The sequence below is a fragment of the Mus caroli genome, unplaced genomic scaffold, assembly GCF_978045245.1.
Source record: "Mus caroli unplaced genomic scaffold, Mus_caroli_1 scaffold_3, whole genome shotgun sequence".
NCBI lineage: Eukaryota > Metazoa > Chordata > Mammalia > Rodentia > Muridae > Mus > Mus caroli.
In genome coordinates, this window is record NW_028227258.1 from 3,847,681 (window position 1) to 3,871,997 (window position 24,317).

At 38.9% G+C, this 24,317-nt stretch overlaps 1 long non-coding RNA gene and 1 pseudogene across 1 annotated transcript in view; both read right to left on the minus strand.

Moving 5' to 3' along the window:
- Positions 1 to 1,711: 1,711 nt before the first annotated feature.
- Positions 1,712 to 24,317, minus strand: part of LOC115030627 (uncharacterized) — a 36,878-nt gene continuing 14,272 nt past the window's right edge. Inside the window, exon 3 of the long non-coding RNA XR_003836225.2 lies at positions 1,712 to 1,833. This is a non-coding gene — a long non-coding RNA (uncharacterized LOC115030627). The remainder of the gene's footprint in view (positions 1,834 to 24,317) is intronic.
- LOC110291951 (geminin pseudogene) lies at positions 9,623 to 10,354 on the minus strand (annotated as a pseudogene).

A 24,317-nucleotide genomic window follows, 5' to 3' on the forward strand; every position in this document is an offset into this window, starting at 1 on the left:
TTTACAGAAGAACTTATTCAAGTTGAATTAGTCTTTATAGATAAGTTAAGGTTTAATAATTTTATTTGTTTGATTGATATATTATCAAATGTACTTTGATGAAGAATTTATTTCTCAGTTAATTGCTGTTCTTTGAATATCTCTCTGTCTCTCGGTCTCTGTCTCTCTGCCTCTCTCTGCCACCCCCTCTCTCTCCCTCCCCCTCTGTATACTATAATGAATATTTCCTAATAACATGAATCATAAAATGAAAACATCTAGACTCACCAAATTAAATTTATTCACTATTCATGCTTCATTGGGCAGGGGTGACAGACTTGAGAAATGGTATCTGTCTACTTCTTTCTCTCTGGATCCATTTATTTTTATTTGCTCCATCTTATTCTATAGGGAAAAAAGTCAACATTTTACCAGACCTCAAACAACACACAGTTTATGTTCCATGGTACTGGGCTCCTCATTGATTCTCTTCAAATTGGATCCTTGGGAATGATTTCCTCTCTTCTACAACCTCTAATGATTCCATCTTCCTTCCAATATACAGTCCTACAATGTTCACGTTTCTGCCTGGCTGTAAGTCACATATTACATATGAGATATTTTTAATTGCTTCTAACCCCTTGTAATTTCAGTTTGAAGTATGCATATACACTTCTTACATTATATTTTGAAGTCCTTGGTATCACAAGGTTGGATGAACAGTTTTTTAGTTTACAGGAAAAAAAAAAATGACCACATGTTTGTGGTGCATTGTGATAGAGAAGGCTAAACATGAAGATGTGTCCATTATTCCCCTAGCTGGTGGCACTAATAATTTTTTTTGGAATTATAGAAGCCTTGATTTTTGAAACTAATTTTCCAGAATCGAAGTTGACCAATGAACACTAGTTTCTACATTTTAGTAGACAAGGAGAAATGAAAATGTGTGGCCTAAGCGTGGCTTCACAAATGTGATGCAGCCCAACCAGAAGATTGTTCACCTCTGGAAACTACTGAAGATCTACTTTAAACGTTATTGAAACATAGGTGATTTTCTTACAAGATGCTTTCCGCCATTAGAGCCTTCTCATTTCGTTCAGCCAGAAAATACTTCACAGGCTGTAGGTTGTATTTCTCTACCTGTACTTTTCTGCAGCTAGTGAATTCTCCAAGGAATCTCTCTCCATGGAGACCAAGCCAGACAGCCCAACTATAGGCTGTTCTTGAGATCCTGTTTGCAAGTAATGATTCGGATAAACTGGAGATTGGTTCCCTTTCCTGAATCTCTGGCAGCTGGAATAATTCTCCAAAGACTCCTCTTTGGAGCAAACAGATGGTCTGTAGGCACGTGCTTTCCTTGGGATTGTACCAGCTTTGAATAATTTAAACTTCCAAATCTCTATAAAACTACTGTATTCCCTTTTCCCAGTACAATTTTTTCCTCTTCTTACCTCAGAAATTCCATCTCTCTATTTTAACATTTGGCTGTGACTTCTCTGTTTTGTGAGGGGCTTCATTGTCATGTGTCTCCCGCTGCTCTGTCACAGTTTCAGATAAGTATAGCTTTAGAAAACTAAGATGCTTTGAGAAACTCCTGTGCTGGTGACTTTCCTACTTACCATTTGCAAAGCACTTTGTATACATAAACAGCACATTAGCCAAGTGAAGCTGTTATCACAGCTCCTGTTGGGTCGCACGTGGTTCCTGCTTTAGAATTACCTCAAATAGGTTCACAGAATTTTATCCTTGCATTATGAAGCACTCAATAATTTGCAGGAACTTTGGTGATTACTTCTCTGCCAGCCTGCTTCAGAAGAAGCCAGTCCCCGCTCTGCTAAGGATTCACTGCCTTTCCTGTGGAAACACAACAAAAAGGTCATGTGCAGAGTGGTTTTCACAGAGTTTGAACTTTTCTTTCCAAATCTGAAGTCTTTCCATTTTCAAATTAAGGAGTTTGTCCAAACATAGTTCAGACATTTCTATGTGATCCAGTGAACTGAAAGTGTGTGCCTTAGTCTGTTGTACAGAGGCACAAACCATTTCAGCTCATACTGCAAACATTTCAGGCACTAAAGCCATGACTCAGTTCTAGAGGATCTTCTGGGCTGTGCTCAGATTTATTAGCACTCTCTTCTTTTTCAAAGATGGCTGAGGTACAAGAATAAAGACCGCAGAGGCATGTGTACACAAGTCATCAAGACTATACTGAATTTTGAGTAAGATAGCCATCTCATCTGAGGAGATGAAAAACAGCGCTCTCTACAGTGTGCAATTAGCTTTTACCAAGTGATTTTCACATTGTCTTTTGTTTCAGTCATTTCTTATAAAGGCGATTTTACCTTTGATCATACTATGAAAGCAGAAGCTAAAGCCCCAGAGAGACTTTGTCTTAAGTAGATTCACCCAGAAATGGGAGCCAGGGAAAAGCTCTGAGTATTACAGCACCAGGTTCTATATTTTCTCATGTGGAAAGAACAAAGTAAATAGTAGAGTATTTAGGGAACAGCCAGATATCTTTCATCATGGATAGTATTTGTATTATATTCTTATTAATTTAAGAAATAAGATATAAAAGTCATTATTTTCCGTTGTTTGTGTATGAAGTTTGGAAAAGTGAAACTCAGGGAAAGTAAACAAGACTAAGAAAACTCATGTGTTTGACAGGATTCTTCCATATAGAATCTGATGATGAAAATACAGAACAATAACCAATAATCAATAACCTTTACATGCCTCTCATCTCATCCTTTTCAACCATCTGTGGATGTAATGTCACCTTCATCCCTTGCAAAGTGTATCTACAAATAAGCAAATTTCCCAGGGTGTGTGTTTTCCATGTACTTCATCCAAATAGTCATTTTCTACTTTCATTCCATTTCCCTATGAAGGCTATACTTTATCAATTTGACACAAGTCATGGTGTTCTGAGAGGAGGGAACTTATGGAGCATTTTAGTCACAAGTCACTCATGTTGGAGAGCCCAGTTCAGTGTAGTCAATGACATTCCTGGGCAGGTGGTACTGATTTATATAAGAAGGCAGACTTAGGAAGCTAGAAGGAGCAAGCCAGAAAGCAGCACTCCTCTGGTTGATGCTGCATCAGCTCCTGCATCAAGTTTCATGCCTGGGTTCATGCCCTGAGTTCCACACAGTTCCACAGGCGATGTGGTCAGACTGTAAGCTAAAGTGAACTATTTCTCTCCAAATGGCTTTTGTTTATGGCTCTTTATTACAGCAATAGAAACTCTAAGACATTCCCATAGCTCACAGAATGGAAACACATCACTAATTTGTTTCTTATTCCACACATTTCAACATTTGGCCAACTGGCATTTTCTTCTTTGATTTCTTGCTTTCCTGGGAGTTATGGCTCAGCAAAAAGCAAATTCTAAATACACCACTTATAGCATTTTCAAGGTGACTTTTGGCCCGAGAAGCCCATACTCACTCCTGGGTGTATCTTATCCTTTCCCTGAGCTCCTCTTAAGCCAGTGCTCAAGCCTCTGCTAAAGTCTCCTAAGAAACTACAACTATGTTTTAAAGTATCAGTTTTTATGCTTTCAACTCAGAATTTTAAAGGTAAGAAACTAAAATGTGAATCCAAAACAATTTAAATTGTGCAGCAGTTTAGTCCATAGACTACTTCATTTAAGAACCTGATAGAGGGGCGGAGGAAGATGGATGATGGATCAGGAGCTGAAACTTGTACAGGTTTCAGGATCTGAGTACAACTAGCCAAGTCCCAAGTCAAATGTATCCATGACCCCAGCAGCACAGGTAAGCAGAGACAACAGCTATATATTTCAGTGGTTATCAGCATACAACCAAGATCTGCTAGAGACCCTATCTCAGAAGACCAAAGCAGACAGTGGAAGAGCAGGGCACTTAACACCTTTAAGCTAGTGCATATTTTACACACACACACACACACACACACACACACACACACACACACATGTTCATGTGAACCACGAGAGAAGCATCTTAATAAAATGGAATCTCACAAAGTGCTATTTTGTCATAAAGGGGCTTTGACACATTGCTGACTCTGTCTTCAGGGCACACCCATTAAGATGAAAAAAATCTCCAATTGTGAGGGGATGGACCTACATGCTGCCAGCCTCTAGATACCCTTCCCTTAGCTGGGCTGCCTGGTCTGGCCCCAGTAGGAGAGGATGTGCTTAGTTCTGCTGCAACTTGACGTGCCAGGGATCTTAGTGCTAAAGGGGTCTTCTCTGAGGAGAAGGGAAGGGTAATGACCGGAGCGGCTTGTGAGGGTAGAGCTGGGAAGGAGAAGAGGAAGAAGGGCTGCAATTGGGATGTAAAGTAAATAAATAAATAATAAAATAAAAAAGATGTTACTGAATTGGAAAAGACTTAACGGCTTGTTCTAAGAGAATAACTGAAATCTGCTTTGCTTTACGTGTGACACTCAAAGTACTGAAGGTCACACACTGATAATCACTTTTACTGATTTTCTCTTTCTTAAATTTGAATTCCAGCTCTTTTCTTCTGTTTTTCCTTCCTTCCTTCCTTCCTTCCTTCCTTCCTTCCTTCCTTCCTTCCTTCCTTCCTTCCTTCTTTCCTTCCTTCCTTCTTTTCAGTTTTTGTGTGTTGTTTGTTTATGACTTACAATTTGACTTACCTGCTGTCTCCTTGAAGTCATTATTTTAACCTTAGAATTTAAAAGCATTCATCATGACCACTCACGACTCACCTTATTTTTAGGGTGCAAATTGAGTGGTAAACAATTTCACATGAGAGTTTTCTACCTTCACCATAAAAGTCCTCATAACTATTAAAATGAACTTTATTATCTTCAGAAGGCAAGTAAACTTTTATTTTTAAGCAGGGTTTTATTCCCCCTATCATGTATGCACAGTTGGTAGTGAGAATTGTAGATAATTTTTCCTTCTGTACTAACCACTGAGGCACATCACCTCAGTAAGTACCGAGAATGATAATGGGAAGTGCTTGCTGGTCACCATTCATGCAAGTGCTCTGCTGGATCCAGGATTCACAAAACACCTGGAAGCAGTCACCAGCTTGTGGAGTAACTCAGCTTATTTGTCTAAATATCTCTTAATACTCCATGTCTCTGTAGTGTGGGGTATGTTGCTGAGGCAGGGTTGACATTGAACAGCATAGGTTGGTAAAGCATGCAGACCATGACATGGGCCATGGGCAGGCCACCAAGGATTATTCTGAAACTTCAGCAGTTTAAGTCACTGTGGCTACTGTGTTAAATCCAGACATTTTCTGCTTCTGTGAAAGGAAGTTTTATTGTCATAGAGACAGTGCATTTGTTCACAGATTGTCTATAACTGCTTCTCTGCTTCAACTTCAGAGTAGTCTATTCTAGGCAGAGAAGGTGTTGCTTGCAAAGCTTTGATTGTTTAGGATTTTTCACAGATTTATAAAGACTCTAGGCTCTAAAAAGTCACTGAAAGATTTGATCCAAAAGATAACATTATCCTTCTACCTTTTGGAAAGTTGGACAACAGCGCAGAGTGTGAGTAAACTCACTCCTGGAGGTGATCAGGGTTTTATCCTACTGTACTCCACCTTTCCCTTTCTTTTGTTCACTCTTCATTGTACTTGGTTACACCTGATATTCAGACTTCTTGCCCAATATATCAATGTCTAAAATGTGAACCTTAAAAATATAAGTGGGAGAAATTTACTAGATTTGAAAGTGACATTACAGAAATTAATTCATAATTATGAGAAGCATAATATGGTCTGAGAAGCATCCTGACTGGACACATTTTAATGATACTACATTTACTATTGCTTATTTATCATAGGTGGCCTGGACACACCAACTCACAGAGCATCCCCCATTCTGTATAAAACATGCAAAAATAGCTCCGTGCATTCTCAGATTCCCTACAAACCTATAAATCCCAAAAGAATGCAAAAGCACTAAATCACATTGCTTTCTTCCATGTAGTATCTGGAATGCTCATATTTTGATTAGATATTCTTCTATGCTGAAAGTTGAGATGGCAGACTAATGCCATGCTACTGGTGGGTTCAGTGAGTACCCGAAGGTCTTCTTTTCCTCTTGGAAACTGACTTCACGTTGTGCTATTTTCAACTTGTGCAAAACTATCCTGATGAAATCAAGGTATCATATTGCAATTGTCTCATTTTTACATTCTCCCACTGTAGTCTGTTGACCTTTTCAGTATTCGAAGCAAGATTTCCAAGGAGCTGCCCAGTCCTTTCTCCTCCTATTAAAATGTCCAGTGACTTGTTGTAGGGACTGAGATGACTGGCCAACTGAGAGGGAGAATTTTAAAAAGGTCACAATGGTTCAACACATCATATATTTCTTGGGGTTGATAAAGTGTTTTTAATGTGCACTTTAACTATTTTTAAATAAACGCCAAACCAATGATTCTATAACAGAATATATCCTGCCAATGTCTTTTCTAAACTGGATCTCACTCGCTTTTATGAATTTTGCTTGTACTTACACATAGAGAAGTGGAAGGTACGTAATCCATGTCAAAATGATAAAGTTTTAAGCAGTGTGACAACTACTTATAATTATCATGAGTCCACTCAGCTATACCAAATATAAGAATAAACACATAAAACTCATTCAAATAAAAGACACAATGTCACTTCTCTAGCAACATTTCGGGAATTTTCTTTCAGCATGTCTTCACCCTCAGTGAAAGGACACCCACTTTGCATTATTAACATAACGTGTATAGGAAGCAAGTTTAAGGATGATTTCGCAAAGGGAAGAATTAAACGTATTTCAGAGACACATGAGCATCCCACAGTATACTTTGGTCAGGAATAAATTTCAAATTCCTTGCACATCCAAAGCCAAACACATTATGACACAAGATAGCACTACCACAGGATTGTAACATTCACTATCTGCAGTATATGTAAATGATACAAATCCCTGGATATAATAATCATGCAAAACCATTATCTTCTGCATTTTATTTGGTACCAGGGGACATAGATGTTGCCTACATACTCAATTCTACAAACACAAAATTGAATAAAGGGTAGGAATTGGATACAAGTATATATTTTTGACATGCAGATTGTGAAATTTGTTCAAAGGTGTCATGGAAACTAAAATAAAGAGTGACCAAGCGTAGTGTTAACAGAAAAATACATCAGCATACACTAAATGCAGAAAAATGCAGATAGTATGTATTTCAATATTTAGAATTTCAATAATAATATTGTTTTTAATTATGAGGAAATAAATCAGGAGCCTTACACTGGAAATTTAGGGAAATGAATATAGAGTACTTATTTTAAAACTCAAGTAACATTTCAAAATCATAGTCACAAAACCAGGCTTTGGATATGTGTTTATAAGATCAGTGTCTCTCTCTCTCTCTCTCTCTCTCTCTCTCTCTCTCTCTCTCTCTCTCTCTCTCTCTCTCTCTCGTGTGTGTGTGTGTGTGTGTGTGTGTGTGTGTGTGTGTGTGTAGAAGACTACATGTTTAACATTCTGTTAAGAATAGCTCTTACATGGAAGAGAACTGCTGATATGTGCACTGAATTAACAACTTTATTTCTAGATTTAATACTTGGAATTATATTGCAACATAAAGGCAAAATGAAAACTTACTAAAAAAGCCTACTTCTTGAAATATTAACTGTGAAGTCCATGTACTAAAGTGAAAAGAAATAAAAACCATATATGATATAATATCTGCCAAGAAATTATAGTCTCCAGGGTGATTAGGATCAAACAAATATGCTTTTTTTCTGAAGTAGAATTTTATACTTTTTAACATGGTATTATACTCAGATCTGGCCATTTCCTCTTTTATTTTAGTTTTGGGAGAGATACTCTGGTTACCTAGTAAGACTGCAAAAGTGACCTCATTTTAGACACATGAGCTAACTGGGAATGTGCTTTGTAATATAGCCCACTCTGGGAGAGTGGTATATAATGATTAAAATGTGACAACCTGAAGGTTGGTTAGACTCATATCATTACCAAGAATTTCACACATAGAGTCTGTTTTTTATGTTAGTTGTCCTTAAAATTCATCGATAAAATTTGACTTTAAAATAATCTTTCTAATCTAATGGTATTCCTCCCACTACTTTTAATTAATAAACTTGTATTAAGCAATTTGTAGTCACAGCAGAGTAAAAGTACGTGCATGTCTGCTCACTCAGCATGTGGGCCAACCGTGATCAACACAACATCCTGTGTCAGTGTGGGACTCCTGTGATGCTCAATAAATCTGTGATGACAGGCTGACCTGTATTCACCCTCAGAACAAGAGGCCTCACACACAGCGTTCATGCTATGGTGGTAGCAGGTAGACACTGGGATATAGCAGCCACTGGAATCTCATAAAGGCTAGCCCCACTGTCCTGTAAAATCCTTGTTTCCTGGTGCTTCCACACTATCTCCGGTAGCGATTTGTCTTCAGTGGTCAACACAGCTTTGCCATTTGCAGATCATCATAAGGATGAATTCACCTAGAATTCTGCATTTCTTTGTAGCTCCTTTTATGTTTGACTCATTCACAGTCCTTCCTTGTCTTTGGGTAGCTTTCTTTCTCATTCTCTGGATATACTCCCACAGTGAACGATGATTCAGGTACTCCTAACTTTCGACAATTGAGTTAAAATGAAGCCACTTCAAGATATGTGCTCCTCACGTATGGAAGATGAAATCTCCTTGGATTTGTTGTAAGGATAGTGTTTTTCAGTAAATTAATTAGATTTAATTAAGTACCAAGCTGTGTTTGTGTTAGACTCCCCTGAACAACAAATGGGATGGCCTGCTGCCATTATGTAGTGGTGTCCTGTTCCAGAACTACCCTTTCAGGAAATGTACAGTACTGATTCCCTGGAGTTTAATGTAGATTTTCCTAGCACGTCCTTTCCTAAGGCAACTTTTTGTTTCTGCCTACTTGCAGTCTGTGTATATTTTTGGCTGAGTAGTCAGCTTGGCTCTTTAGCCCATGTTTGAATTAAATTGTTCATTGTCTTCATATGGAGTTTCAAGGAGCCACTGTATATTTTAAACAACAGTGTTTACTATTTTAAGCTCTGCACATATTTTTTTTCCAAAAAACTTCAGTTGACAAGGTTATTTGAACAGCAGTTTTCTTTTTTATGGGTGATAAACTTATCTGGCTTATTATATAGGTTTGGCTCTGCCTTGGACATTGTACCTAAGATTGATCACTTTGTGTAGCTTCCTAGCCTTACATTCATCTACCGAATGCATGGATTCTAAATTGTCATTCACTAGTTATACTGTAAACAAAGTGACATCTCGCCTAACTCAACGGGCCACATATCGACAACTCATATATATGGCATAAGTAAGATGTGAAATGAAAGTTCAGTGCCTGATTCTACACAAAACATAACAAAGGAGAAAACTACAACAGACTAGAGTGACTTTATGAGACATTGAAAATAATTTTTTTCAAGAGGAAATTTAAGTTTATTTAATATACAGTTTATGCCTGACACTGACAAAAATGAAAATGCTATTTACATAAAACAGGTTAAAAATACACACTATCTGTATTTTAACGTAGTAATAACCCATGGATTCAAACCTGGCTTCCAGCACTTGCATCATGTAGTTAGTTTACCAAGAGCTATACCAAAGAGCAACATTGGCAGTGGGTCCCACACCTCACCTTCGTGGCCTGGCATCCGTGGAGGAAGACACAGTCTCTTCAGCACACATCCCAGTTCCCGAGTCTTCCAGTTCTGAATACTCAACAGTTTCTTCAAAGTTATCCAGAGGTTCATTACTCAGGCTCTGGATTACTTCGGCCATGTACTGCACGTGCTCAGCTACTTCTGCAAAGTCTTTATTCTCCTTTCTCAGGCAGGCAAATTTCACTGTCCTTTTGTTCAATTTCTTTATGAAGTTTCGCTTTCTCTTTCAGTGCTTCACAGAGAGCTTTCTTCCTCTGTCTTGCCATTTCTTGCCAGTACTGAGAAGATGGGCTTTCTTTATTTATTTATAAGATCAAATGCTTCCTGGGTGAGGTCTCCAACATCCTTATTTTCATTAGCTTCTGGACCACAGCTTGAAGTCTTAGATGTTAACTGGTCATCCCAAAGCTTCCTTTTGAACAAGCCTTTTGGCAACTCATTTTCTCTGCATCAAGGGATCCATCTGCAGAAGGCTGGATCATCTTCAGCATTCTCCTTGGGACAGGACTATTCTTCACATTCTGTTGGGCTCCCTCCTGTTTCTGCTTCATACTGAGATTCATTTTACAGCAAGTTGGCCAGAAGAGATGAATGTCCAGAGTAGTGGAGGGATGAATTGGCTAATTGCCAAACTCCTCAAGGATGTCTTAGTTAGGGTTTCCATTGAGTTTCAGGAGTTTAATCCATTATCATCATGGCTGGGAGCATGGTGGCTTGCAGGCAAATGTGGCACTAGAGAAGTAGCTGAGAATTTTACATCAGGATCCACAGGCAGCAGGAAGAGAGGGAAAATAAATTTAAATGTGGATCAGGTAGAAAAGTTGCTATTGGGATCAAAGTGGGAAACTGAATGCAAGTAAGCATGAGGGATACACTGTCACACACTAAGGCAAATAAATCACAGAATCATGTCCTGTGGTGGTGGGCTTTTCCACCCAAGCTCCAGTTCATGAAATAACGACGCTAAGAATTATATATAAATAAATGCCTAGGCCATAAGGTTGGGCTTGTAACCCTTCTAGCTTATAACTAATGAACCCGTTTCTTCTGTTCTACGAGTGACACATGGCTGGTTAACTTTCCTCAGTTTCATGTGATTGTCTTCTCTGAGTTCGGGGTGAATCAACTCCCTTGTCCATCGTTATCCCAGAATTCCTCTTTCCCTAGTGAAACTCACACCTCCTCTTTCCTGCTCAGCTCATTGGCCAATCAGCTTTTTACTGGCAGGTGATGCTTCCATACAGTACACAAGAGATTCTTTCTGCACGATGCAAATTCATTTTGAATTTCTCACGCCGTATTCCAAATCGTTGTCCAGATTATTTCATCATCTGTGTTGAAAATCATAGTTTTGTGCCCATCTGTGGCTATTTTCACGTTCTCCTCCAGCCTGAACTATTGGATGTCATTTGCCAATATTACATATCTTTATTTCAGTGACGTTGTAGTGTGCTGAAGCCAAGTAGCATAACAACACCAATCCCATTCATCTTTCTAAATTTTGGGTTAAATATTCTGTCATTTAAGCTTATATACACATTGTCATACCAGCTTGCTTTGCTTGGACATTTGCCATGTTGGAGATTTAAATTAATTGGGGAAAATAACATCACCTTTACATTTTTCAAACCATGAGTGTGGCATGTCTGTTATTATTTTAGTTCTCCTATGACGTACTTTATCAAGTGGTTTTTTTTTACCCTGAGTATCTTTTGGGTATATGCTATTTAATCGAATCATGTTATGTATAAGTTACAGAAGTAACCACAGGAAACATTTGCTTCTCAAACAAGCAACAAGCAGTCAAGAAAAGCTTTGTATTAGTTGCCTTTTAGGTAAATTCAAATGATGAGTTTATGTTACACTTTTATTTTTCGTTGGCAATTATATATGTATACATACATGTATGTTTTTACATATACTTCATTATATTTATAGCAGCACATATCAACTAAGCCCGAGAGTATGCTGAAGTTGATGGCCATATGTTCTCACTTTCAGTTCTTCATTGCTAGTATAGGAGAGCTGTGGACTTCATAAGAACAGTGAGCCCCACTCATCTGCCATGACTGATTATTGAATCCAAGAACTTTATAACAATTCTTTCAAATTTTCTGTATGGTTGAACATATAATATGTAAATTCAGATAGATTTACTTCCAGATTCAAGATTCCTGCACCTTTTCTTTATGCTTACCTCTCCACAAGCTCTTTAGAGGTGCTGCCTAGCAGGGGAGTTCTTCCCTTGCAGTTGATCTTTGCATCCAAGCTTGTGATTTTCTCATTTCTTTCTTGCACATTGCTCCACCCTCCAGCAAAACAATGGGCTTCTAAAGGAGCTTTTGATACATACTCTTTAGGGATCACTATGATCCTGGCTATAGTGTTCCCTACCCCATCTGCCCCATGGGCTCATGGGAATCTTACAATACACAAAAGCTTGTAGTCTGTCTCTGAGATTCCTCAAGTCTTATTGCCTCTTGCATTTATCAAACGTCTGAATTCAGAGTCTCCTGTTAAATGACTGTGAGCCTCTATGGAAATGAATAATCAATCACAGACTTCAAGAAATGGTTATGATGGGGTCATTCCACTTCCACAAAGGTGCAATCAGGAGATGATATGGTGGAATTAGAACCACAGCAGAGCAGCTATCAAATCCTGATCTTCTTAAGCCTGCCATCCAGAACATCTAGTTCTATTCTGCTGTGATTCAATATAAGCCCCCAAACCTTTGAGATACCCACATTGAAACCTTGCCTACTGCACACCACGTGCCGTTCCCTGGGATGGTTCTGTTCCCTGCCCACAACTCCCTTCCACAGTTCTCTGTGCTCCTCACACATCCAGCATCCTGGTTCTTCATTGTAACTTCTGTTTCAGCCTCAGAGCTGCACATGCTATTTCGTCATTGGATGCTTGCAGGAACTTGGAAGCTAGCACACGGCGTGGCCTGGCAACTATCCTTAGAATATCAGCAGATACTTCAGTCACTCTGTCACCACCACATCTGCATATCTACAGAGCTGATGTCACATATTTAATGCTGAATCCACTGGGTGCTTCTCATTGCCTCCACAGTGCAGCAGAGCCTGGGTAACCAGGACACTGGACCTTACTATCAGACTCTTCTTTTCCCCTGTGAGCTTTTCTTTTTCTTTTTCTTTTTTAAAAATTTTTTTAGTTAGGTATTTTCCTCATTTACATTTCCAATGCTATCCCAAAAGTCCCCCATACCCTCCCCCCCCCCACTCCCCTACCCACTCACTCTCACTTCTTGGCCCTGGGGTTCCCCTGTACTGATGCATATAAAGTTTGCATGACCAATGGGCCTCTCTTTTCACTGATGGACGATTAAGCCATCTTTTGATACATATGCAGCTAGAGACACGAGCTCCATGTGTACTGGTTAGTTCATATTGTTGTTCCACCTATAGGGTTGCAGATCTCTTTAGCTCTTTGGATACTTTCTCTAGCTCCTCCATTGGGGGCCCTGTGATCCATCCAATAGTTGACTGTGAGCATCCACTTCTGTGTTTGGTAGGCCCAGGCATAGTCTCGCAAGAGACAACTATATCAGGGTCCTTTCGGCAAAATCTTGTTAGTGTATGCAATGGTGTCAGCGTTTGGAGGCTGATTGTGGGATGGATCCCTGGATATGGCAGTCTCTAGATGGTCCATCCTTTTGTCTCTGCTCTAAATTTTGTCTCTGTAACTCCTTCCATGGGTGTTTTGTTCCCAATTCTAAGAAGGGGCAAAGTGTCCACACTTTGGTCTTCGTTCTTCTTGAGTTTCATGTGTTTCACAAATTGTATCTTATATCTTAAATTTGTACCTTCAGACTTTTTAAACCAATGATGTGTATTGTCTAACACATCTGTGACATACCCTGGAATTTTTCTCTTGTCATTTTGTAGAAATCTAGTCTTCCTTTGGTGGGGCTAAAATCTCTACCAATGCCTCTCCCTTTATATTCATTTAACACACTTGTTTTCTGGCCAAACAAGATTTTCAAATGTTTCTCCTCCACTTCTTTTTAATCTTGTTTCTTCCTCTAAATCGGGGTAAATGCAGATATCAATGCATACATTCCTGCCAACAGGTTGAGTACACTGCTACTTGAAGTTCCATCCTCTAGATTAATCAGTATATCACCTGTAGAACCAGCTTTCAAGGTGTCTCAGACATCATAACAATTTAATTGTAACTTCTGTCATGTAATGAAAAGGACATCCCTTGGTCAAATCTCCAAGATCACTGTATTGCATCCGAAATCTGTTTGCATGCCTGCCAGATCCAGTATCTTAATGACCAGCATAACTGTATGTTAAGTTTGCCTCTAGTCTACCTCTCCAAGCTGCCCAAACTCCTGCTGGTCCAGTACAAAGATTCTTCCATGTCATGCAGCACAATAACTCCAGCAAGCAGCTTTCCTTTACCAGGTCTTTATGTGAGGCACCATTCTGTCACTGTAACTAAATGTGAAATGGGAGCTAATTTAATTGCAGGGATAAATATCCTATTTGGGCTTCTTTTAGAGGTTTAATTCCATGCTTGGTTGATCATTCCCCTTGATGATAAAGCAGTAAATAATGTTGGCAGCATGTGTCCATGGAAACTGCTCACATCATGATCCCTGAGCGGTAATGAGTTGAAAGAGCAGTGAGCTGAAGTTCCAATATGCCCATCAAGTATAAGGTTGCAGTCACCAACTTCCTTCAACTGGACTCCACATTTTAATATGTATCTTTTGTCCCAATAGTGCTAAGGACCAAGCATTTAACATGTGGTCATTAGAAGATATTTAAGATATAAATATTAGCAATGGGACACACAAAACCATTGGCTATAATGTGATATGGGAAATACCGCTAAGGGTTTAAAAAAGATTTTCCCCTTTTTCTTGGCTTACCTCTTTATTTTATTTATTTATTTATTTATTTATTTATTTATTTATTTATTTATTTCAAGACAGGGTTTCTCTGTATAGCCCTGGTGTCCTGGAACTCACTCTTTAGACCAGGCTGGCCTCAAACTCAGAAATCTGCCTGCCTCTGCCTCCCGAGTGCTGGGATCAAAGGTGTGCGCCACCATGCCCGGCTCTGCTTACTTCTTTATTATTGATCTATTATCTATCTTCTATATATCTTCCAATGTATCTTTCTCTACTGTCCTATTTACTTATCAGCTATTGTGGTAACATGGTGAAGAGATTGAGCCACGGTGAACAGTACGTTGAGGAACTGTAAGAGAAAAAATGCAGAGGGCGTTTTATTTCACTTTCTTACTTGGATCTTTCTTGGATTTGTTTTTGTGCCTCTTGAGTACAACACTAAATTGACATTCAGTTTGTAAGACTTGTTCTTGTTGGATATCAGAACTTAGCTTATAACCCAATATGGTCAGTGTACGCTGAATTTGGATAGGGCTTCTGCCTTGCTTTCATGCTGACTCAGATATAATCTGTACTACATGGCAGGTCGTTATGTACAAATTAGCCTGTCCTGAGAACAAACTGCTCTCTTAACATTTAGTATACGTTTACTGGCATTCATGTATAAAGAACACTGAAATGGAAGTTTCCACAACACCAGACTGTAGTCTGTCCAATTCTTTCAGGTCCTCAGATCCCAGGTTCAGCAGACAAGATCAAAACAGGTCAGCTGAGAAGTTGACAATCTATGATCGATTTTTCATCTATCTATCTATCTATCTATCTATCTATCTATCTATCTATCTATCTATCTATCATCATCATCATCTATCATTTATATATTCATCAATCATCTACATGCCTATCTATTACCTATCTACTATCTATCTATCTATCTATCTATCTATCTATCTATCTATCTATCTATCATCTATCATTTTCATATTCATCAATTATCTATATATCTACATACCTATCTATCTTCTATCTATCTATCTATCTATCTATCTATCTATCTATCTATCTATCTATCTATCTATCATCTGTTATCCTTCTATATATATATATCTATCCATATATCATCTATCATTTATCTATCTATCCATCATCTGTTATCTATATCTACGTCTACCATGTATTGTCCATCTATCTATTGTGTCCTACTGCAGACAGTCACTTTATTTTCACATATAAATTAAAATTTTCTTGTTATTTAAAAATGTTTCTTCTCTGAATTCACTACAGGTTCAACATCCTCTGTCATTAATATCAGTTAATGTGATATTGGCCTGCATAAATGACATACTAAATTTTATAAGTTTACCTACATTCTATGGATGGATACAGTGTTAAAATTAAATATAATGCTAGTATTCAGTCTAAAACATAAAGCAATGGGTAACTTGTCACTAAATTTATTACTTATTCTAGTGTAATTAATAAATTAGTTTCAGCTAACAGTGGCTTGCTCCAATAATATCAGTTAATGATGACTTCATATGTCATATTTGAAATGAAAGTGTAAATTACTTTAGAGGTTTTGGAATGAGTGTTATTGCAATTTAATATTGATCTAAAATTTTCATGAATTCCTAGATTATTTCCTGAAAAGTAATAAATTACTCAATATTGAATTAGTATCCTAATTAACTGCACAATAAATAATGTAAATGACCTAAAGTAATTAGTTTTTAGAGTTTACATAATTGATTACAATTTATAGAAAATACTGTAAGTTTTTTTTATGAAAAGTTGATCCATTTAGCAGAAGTAAGGAGAATGAGCCAGCACTTATCAAATCATTACTCAGAAGAAACAGCCAGTGATGTTCAGGAGAAATATTCTTCCTTCCCGTCCACAGGGGAACTATTTAATAAACTGCCACTTCAATGTGCTAAATGACGTCCCAATGGACAGAGAGGAGACGTCTCTCAAGCTCTAATTCGCACTGTGGGAGCAGTTCACTCACTGGCAAGCACAGGCATGACGTATCAGACTCAAAATGCCAGCACATTCATGCAAATATAATTGACAGCAAATGAAAGGTGCAAAAAATTACATCCCCTTATTTTCTCTTCTAAATGTGAAGTCCATGATTCACCAGTGCATGGCTGAGAGAAAGGCATCTTATGAGTAGTAGGAATCTCATCTGACATTTTAACTTAGTGGGGTCTTCCCAAGGATTTTTGTGTGGTGAGACTCAAATAGTTTCAAAATCTGCTCAGGTGTTCCCACTGAAGATGAATGAAGTTTCTGGAAGGATCTTCTTTGGATTAACACAGTTGTGATAATGAATCAGTTTCATTTCTTTATAAAATTTTGGATACTTTATGAAATATTGGGGATATAAGAAAATAGAAAAAGTAAAGCAGAGCTTTGTAAAAGCAGTTCTGGCAAATATATATATTACAGTCCAGTATTTATCCCCACTCCCAGTCTACCCTCCTATAGTTCCTCAACCCATTTCTCCTCCCCACATCTCCAAGAGGATGTCCCCACCCCACCAGCTCCCCCAAACTCCCGGGAGCCTCAAGTCTCTGAAGTGTTAGGTGCATCTTCTCTCACTGAGGACAGATCAGACAGTCCTCTGCTGTATATGTGCTAGGGGTCTTGTATCAGATGATGTATGCTGGCTGGTTAGTGGCTCATTGTCTGAGAGATTTTGGTGGGCCAGGTTAGTTGAGACTACTGGTTTTCCTATAGGGTCGCTCTACTCTTTACCTTCTTCCAGCCTTTCCCTAATTCAACCACAGGGGTCTCCAGGAAGAGATATTCTTGGCAAACATTTTTCAAGAAACTAATTTGACTTTTCCAGAAAGAGTGAAAAGTCAGATCAAGCATTAGGGCCACAATTTTCTGGAGAAGACCAGCTCCCAGCATCAGCTCCCAAGTGCACAGCAGGTTCCTGGTTACATTAATAAATCTGCCTGTTGATGCATTCCTTCAAGGACATTCCACAAAGGATAAAAAAGAATGCCCAAAGAGCAGTAAAATAAAAAGTTTTGATATGGGTATATATCCTGAAGGTATACATACATACACACACACACACACACACACACATACAGTGTGTGTGCATACTAAATATAAATAATGTATTAGCTAAATATATAATTTTAAATATATATTAACTAAACATATATAATACAATATAATACATAGTATTATATATGATATATATTAGCTAAAATGTTCTTATGTGGGGTGACAATGTTCCTTCAAAGAGCCAAAGGCCACTTAACAAATTCTCAGTACCAGGAATAACATGTCAATTTTGAGTTGTTGGTAAGTAAGAATTTTCCAAGAGACTCCCCCAAAATTATAGCCTATTGCTATTGTCTCTGGTTCACCCTCTTAAATTAGAGACTATGTACTTCAGAAACAGAATCCAGAGACTCCTAAGCTGGAAGTTACTTGATCACCTGCACCATAAGGACTAGCTTTCATGATACCAGAAGGTGTTATGCAGATTTCCAGAAGAGGGAAGCTACCAACAGTCCAACCAGCTGCAACACCTACAAACCACAGCTTTTACCAGCATGACACACTAAACCCAAGGGTACAGTACTGCTACTTATACATTGGCAGTAACTAACAGATCTCTAATTGAATTTAAGACCCACTGAATAGGAAGAAAATCATGCATTGTATTAGAAATATGGCTTGCCAACCAAGGCTATTGAATTCATAGGTCTTGAAGGAGCTCCTACAAATACCACTTTAATAAACCAGCCTAACCCCTAAATATATTCTTTTTATTTTATTTTTTTCATTTTAGCAATAATTTTTTTTTACTTTTTTTTTCCATTTTTATATTAGGTATTTAGCTCAATTACTTTTCCAATGCTATACCAAAAGTCCCCCATACCCACCCACCCCCACTCCCCTACCCACCCACTCCCCCTTTTTGGACCTGGCGTTCCCCTGTAAAGGGGCATATAAAGTTTGCAAGTCCAATAGGCCTCTATTTCAAGTGATGGCCTATTAGGCCATCTTTTGATACATATGCAGCTAGAGATAAGAGCTCCGGGGTACTGGTTAGTTCATATTGTTGTTCCACCTATAGGGTTGCAGTTCCCTTTAGTTCCTTGGGTGCTTTCTCTAGCTCCTCCATTGGGGCCCTGTGATCCATTCAATAGCTGACTGTGAGCATACACTTCTGTGTTTGCTAGGCCCTGGCATAGTCTCACAAGAGACAGCTATATCTGGGTCCTTTAAGCAAAATCTTGCTAATGTATGCAATTGTGTCAGCGTTTGGAAGCTGATCATGGGATGGATCTCTGGATATGGCAATCATTAGATGGTCCATCCTTTCGTCACACTTCCAAATTTTGTCTCTGTAACTCCTTCCATGGGTGTTTGTTCCCTATTCTAAGAAGGGGCAAAGTGTCCACACTTTGGTCTTCTTTCTCTTGAGTTTAATTCGTTTAACAAATTGTATCTTATATCTTGGGTATCCTAAGTTTCTGGGCTAATATCCACTTATCAGTGAGTACATATTGTGAGAGTTCCTTTGTGATTGGGTTATTTCACTCAGGATGATGCCCTCCAGGTCCATCCATTTGGCTAGGAATTTCATAAATTCATTCTTTTTAATAGCTGAGTAGTACTCCATTGTGTAAATGTACCACATCTTCTGTATCTATTCCTCTGTTGAGGGGCATCTGGGTTCTTTCCAGCTTCTGGCTATTATAAATAGGGCTGCTATGAACATAGTGGAGCATGTGTCCTTCTTACCGGTTGGGACATCTTCTGGATATATTCATAGAAGGAGTTGGGTAGAGTATCTTCTGTTTCTATTTTGTGGAATAGTTTGTGAAGAACTGGGATTAGATCTTCTTTGAAGGTCTGATAGAACTCTGCATTAAACCCATCTGGTCCTGGGCTTTTCTTGGTTGGGAGACGATTAATGACTGTTTCTATTTCTTTGGGGGATATAGGGCTGTTTAGATCATTAACCTGATCTTTATCCAACTTTGGTACCTGGTATCTGTCTAGAAACTTCTCCATTTCATCCAGGTTCTCCAGTTTTGTTGAGTATAGCCTTTTGTAGAAGGATCTGATGGTGTTTTGAATTTCTTCAGGATATGTTGTTATGTCTCCCTTTTCATTTCTGATTTTGTTAATTAGAATGCTTTCCCTGTGCCCTCCACTTGGTTGATTTCACCCCTGAGTTTGATTATTTCCTGCCTTCTACTCCTATTGGGTGAATTTGCTTCCTTTTGTTCTAGAGCTTTTAGATGTGTTATCAAGCTGCTAATTTGTGCTCTCTCTAGTTTCTTTTTGGAGGCACTCAGAGCTATGAGTTTTCCTCTTAGAAATGCTGTCATTGTGTCCCATAAGTTTGCATATGTTGTGGCTTCATTTTCATTGAACTCTAAGAAGTCCTTAATTTCTTTCTTTATTCCTTCCTTGACCAAGGTATCATTGAGAAGAGTGTTGTTCAGTTTCCACGTGAATGTTGGCTTTCTATTATTTATTTTGTTATCAAAGAACAGCCTTAGTCCATGGTGATCTGATAAGATGCATGGGACAATTTCAATATTTTTGTATCTGTTGAGGTCTGTTTTGTGACCTATTATGTGGTCAATTTTGGAGAAGGTACCATGAGGTGCGGAGAAGAAGGTATATCCATTTGTTTTAGGATAAAATGTTCTGTAGATATCTGTCAGATCCATTTGTTTCATAACTTCTGTTAGTTTCACTGTGTCCCTGTTTAGTTTCTGTTTCCATGATCTGTCCATTGGTGAAAGTGGTGTGTTGAAGTCTCCCACTATTATTGTGTGAGGTGCAATGTGTGCTTTGAGCTTTACTAAAGTTTCTTTAGTGAATGTGGCTGCCCTTGTATTTGGAGCATAGATATTCAGAATTGATAGTTCCTCTTGGAGGATTTTACCTTTGATGAGAATGAAGTGCCCCTCCTTGTCTTTTTTGATGACTTTGGGTTGGAAGTCAATCTTATCAGATATTAGAATGGCTACTCCAGCTTGTTTCTTCATACCATTTGCTTGGAAAATTGTTTTCCAGCCTTTCATTCTGAGGTAGTGTCTATCTTTTTCTCTGAGATGAGTTTCCTGTAAGCAGCAAAATGTTGGGTCTTGTTTGTGTAGCCAGTTTGTTAGTCTATATCTTTTTATAAGGGAGTTGAGACCATTGATATTAAGAGATATTAAGGAAAAGTAATTGTTGTTTCCTGTTATTTTTGTTGTTAAAGTTGGCATTCTGTTCTTGTGGCTGTCTTCTTTTAGGTTTGTTGAGGGATTACCTTCTTGTTTTTTCTAGGGTGATGTTCCAGTCCTTTTATTGTTTTTTTTTTCTGTTATTATCCTTTGAAGGGCTGGATTCGTGGAAAGGTAATTTGTGAATTTGGTTTTGTCGTGGAATACTTTGGTTTCTCCATCTATGGTAATTGAGAGTTTGGCTGGGTATAGTAGCCTGGGCTGGAATTTGTGTTCTCTTAGTGTCTGTATAACATCTGTACAGGATCTTCTGGCTTTCATAGTCTCTGGTGAAAAATCTGGTGTAATTCTGATAGGCTTGCCTTTATATGTTACTTGACCTTTTTCCCTTACTGCTTTTAGTATTCTTTCTTTATTTAGTGCATTTGTTGTCCTGATTATTATGTGTCGGGAGAAATTTCTTTTCTGGTCCAGTCTATTTGGAGTTCTGTAGGCTTCTTGTATGTTCATGGGCATCTCTTTCTTTAGGTTTGGGAAGTTTTCTTCTATAATTTTGTTGAAGATATTTGCTGGTCCTTTGAATTGAAAATCTTCATTCTCATCCACTCCTATTATCCGTAGGTTTGGTCTTCTCATTGTGTCCTGGATTTCCTGGATGTTTTGAGTTAGGATCTTTTTGCATTTTCCATTTTCTTTGATTGTTGTGCCGATGTTCTCTATGGAATCTTCTGTACCTGAGATTCTCTCTTCCATCTCTTGTATTCTATTGCTGATGCTCACCTCTATGGTTCCAGATTTCTTTCCTAGGGTTTCTATCTCCAGCGTTGCCTCACTTTAGGTTTTCTTTATTGTGTCTACTTCCCTTTTTAGGTCTAGTATGTTTTTGTTCATATCCATCACCTGTTTGGATGTGTTTTCCTGTTTTTCTGTAAGGACTTCTACCTGTTTGGTTGTGTTTTCCTGTTTTTCTTTAAGGACTTGTAACTTTTTAGCAGTGTTCTCCTGTATTTCTGTAAGTGAGTTATTAAATTCCTTCTTGATGTCCTCTATCATCATCATGAGATATGCTTTTTAATCCGGGTCTAGCTTTTCGGGTGTGTTGGGGTGCCCTGGACTGGGCGAAGTGGGAGTGCTGGGTTCTGATGATGGTGAGTGGTCTTGGTTTCTGTTAGTAAGATTCTTATGTTTACCGTTTGCCATCTGGTAATCTCTGGAGTTAGTTGTTATAGTTGACTCTGTTTAGAGATTGTTCTTCTGGCGGTTCTGTTACCGTCTATCAGCAGACCTGGGAGACAGGCTCTCTCCTCTGAGTTTCAGTGGTCAGAGCACTCTCTGCTGGCAAGCTCTCCTCTTACAGGGAAGGTGCACAGATATCTTGCGTTTGGACCTCCTCCTGGCTGAAGAAGAAGGGCCAAAACAGGACCTTTCCCAGAAGCTGTGTTGCTTTGGCAGGTCACAGAAGCTGTCAGCTTCTGTGGTGTACACTCTCACCTGTGAAGACTAAGTTCCTAAGTTCGGCTGGGTCCAGGAACCAAGATGGTGCCTGCTGCTCCTGAGGCAGAGGGCTTTCAAGCCAGGTGGACACCTGTCCTCTGACCGGGAGGATGGCCGGATGTCTGCGGCCCGAAAAGGGTGCTGCCTCAGTGGCTCTGTAGCTCCTTCCTGTCTCAGAAGCTGTCCGCTTCTGTGGTGCACCCTCTCACCTGTGCAGACTAAGTTCCTAAGTTCGGCGGAGTCACGGAACCCATATTCTTATTTCCAATTTAATTTTAAATTTTCTCATTCACTTTACATCCAGCTCACTGCCACCATCCTGGTCACACCCTCACAAACCTTCTCCATCCCCTCTCCTCTGGGCAGGTGGGACACCCTAGCTATCCCATACCCTGGCTCTTCAAATATTTGTGAAGCTAGGCACATCCTCTCCCACTGAGGCCAGACAAGGCAGCCCAGCTAGAAGAACATATCCCACATGTAGGGAACAGCTTTTGGGATAGCCCCTGCTACAGTTGTTCAGGACCCATATGAAGACCAAGCTGCAAATCTGCTAGATATGTGTGGGGAGACCTATATCTAGCCCATGTATGTTCTTTGGTTGGTAAATCAGACTCTGAGAGCCCCAAGGGTCCAGTTTAGTTGACTCTGTTGGCCTTCCTGTAGTGTTCCCATCCTTTTCCGGCCCCCAAATCCTTCTTCCTGTTCTTCTATATGAGTCCTAAAGCTCTACCCACAGTTTGGCTATGGATGTCCATATCTGTTTGAATCAGATGCTGGGTGGAATCTCTCAGAGGACCACATTCTCCTGTCTGCAAGCAGAAAAGTGTCATTAATAGTGTCATGGCTTGGTGTTTGCCCATGGGATGAGTCTTAAGTTGGACTGGTTAATGGTTGGTCATTCTCCCAATCTCCTCTCTATCCCCCATGCCTTCATCTTTTGTACACAAGATAAATTTGGGGTTAAAGTTTTTGTAGGTAGGTTGGTATATCTATTACTCCACTGGGGATCCTTCCTGGCTCTAGGAGGTGGCCTATTCAGGTTCCATAACCCCAATGTTGTAAGTCACAGCAAAGATCATCCCCATTGATTCTTGGATGCCTCCCTTTGTGTCTTCCTGGAGAGGCAACCCACCTTCTCACTCTCGTTTTCATGGTCATCAAGCCATCTTGCTTGTTCTTTCCTGTACCTGATTCTGAATTCCCCCTCTTCTCCCCCCATCACCTCTCCCTTGCAATTCTTTCTCTCCATCTGCCTCTTATGAGTATTTAATTCCCTCTTCTAAGTAAGATTAAAGATTTCTTGCTTGGCCTTTCCTTCTTGTTTAGCTTCTTTTGGTCTGTGGATTGTAGCATGGTACCTGTATTTTATGGTTAATATCGGCTTATAAGTGAGTACATATCATGCATATTCTTTTGGGACTGTGTTACCTCACTCAGGATAATATTCTCAAGTTCTATTCATTTGTGTGCAAAATTCATGATGTCTTGTATTTCAATAACTGAATAGTATTGCATTGTATAGATATAACACATTTTCTTTATACATTCTTCAGTTGAAGTAAATCTAGGTTGTTTGTAGTTTCTGGCTCTTAGGAATAATCTGCTATGAACATACTTGAGCAAGTGTCTTTGTGAGATGGTGGAGCATCTTATGGGTATATGCCCAAGAGTGGTAGTAGTTGAGTCTTGTTGTAGTACTATTCCCAATTTTCTCAGAAACTGCCAAACTGATTTTCAAAGTGGTTGTTCAAGTTTGTACTCCCATCTGCAATGAAAAGTGTTCCCCTTACTCCACATCCTTGCCAACATCAGCTATCTCTTAAAGTTTTTATCTTAACCATTCTAGTAGATATAAAACGAACCTCAGAGTTGTTTTGGTTTATATTTCCCTGATGACTAAGGACTTTGAACATTTCTTTAAGTACTTTCCCACCATTTGAGATACCTCTGTAGAGAATTCACTATTTAGCTCTATATACCATTTTTTTATTTGAGCTTTTTGGGCTGTTGGTGTCTAACTCCTTTACTTATCTGTAAATTTTG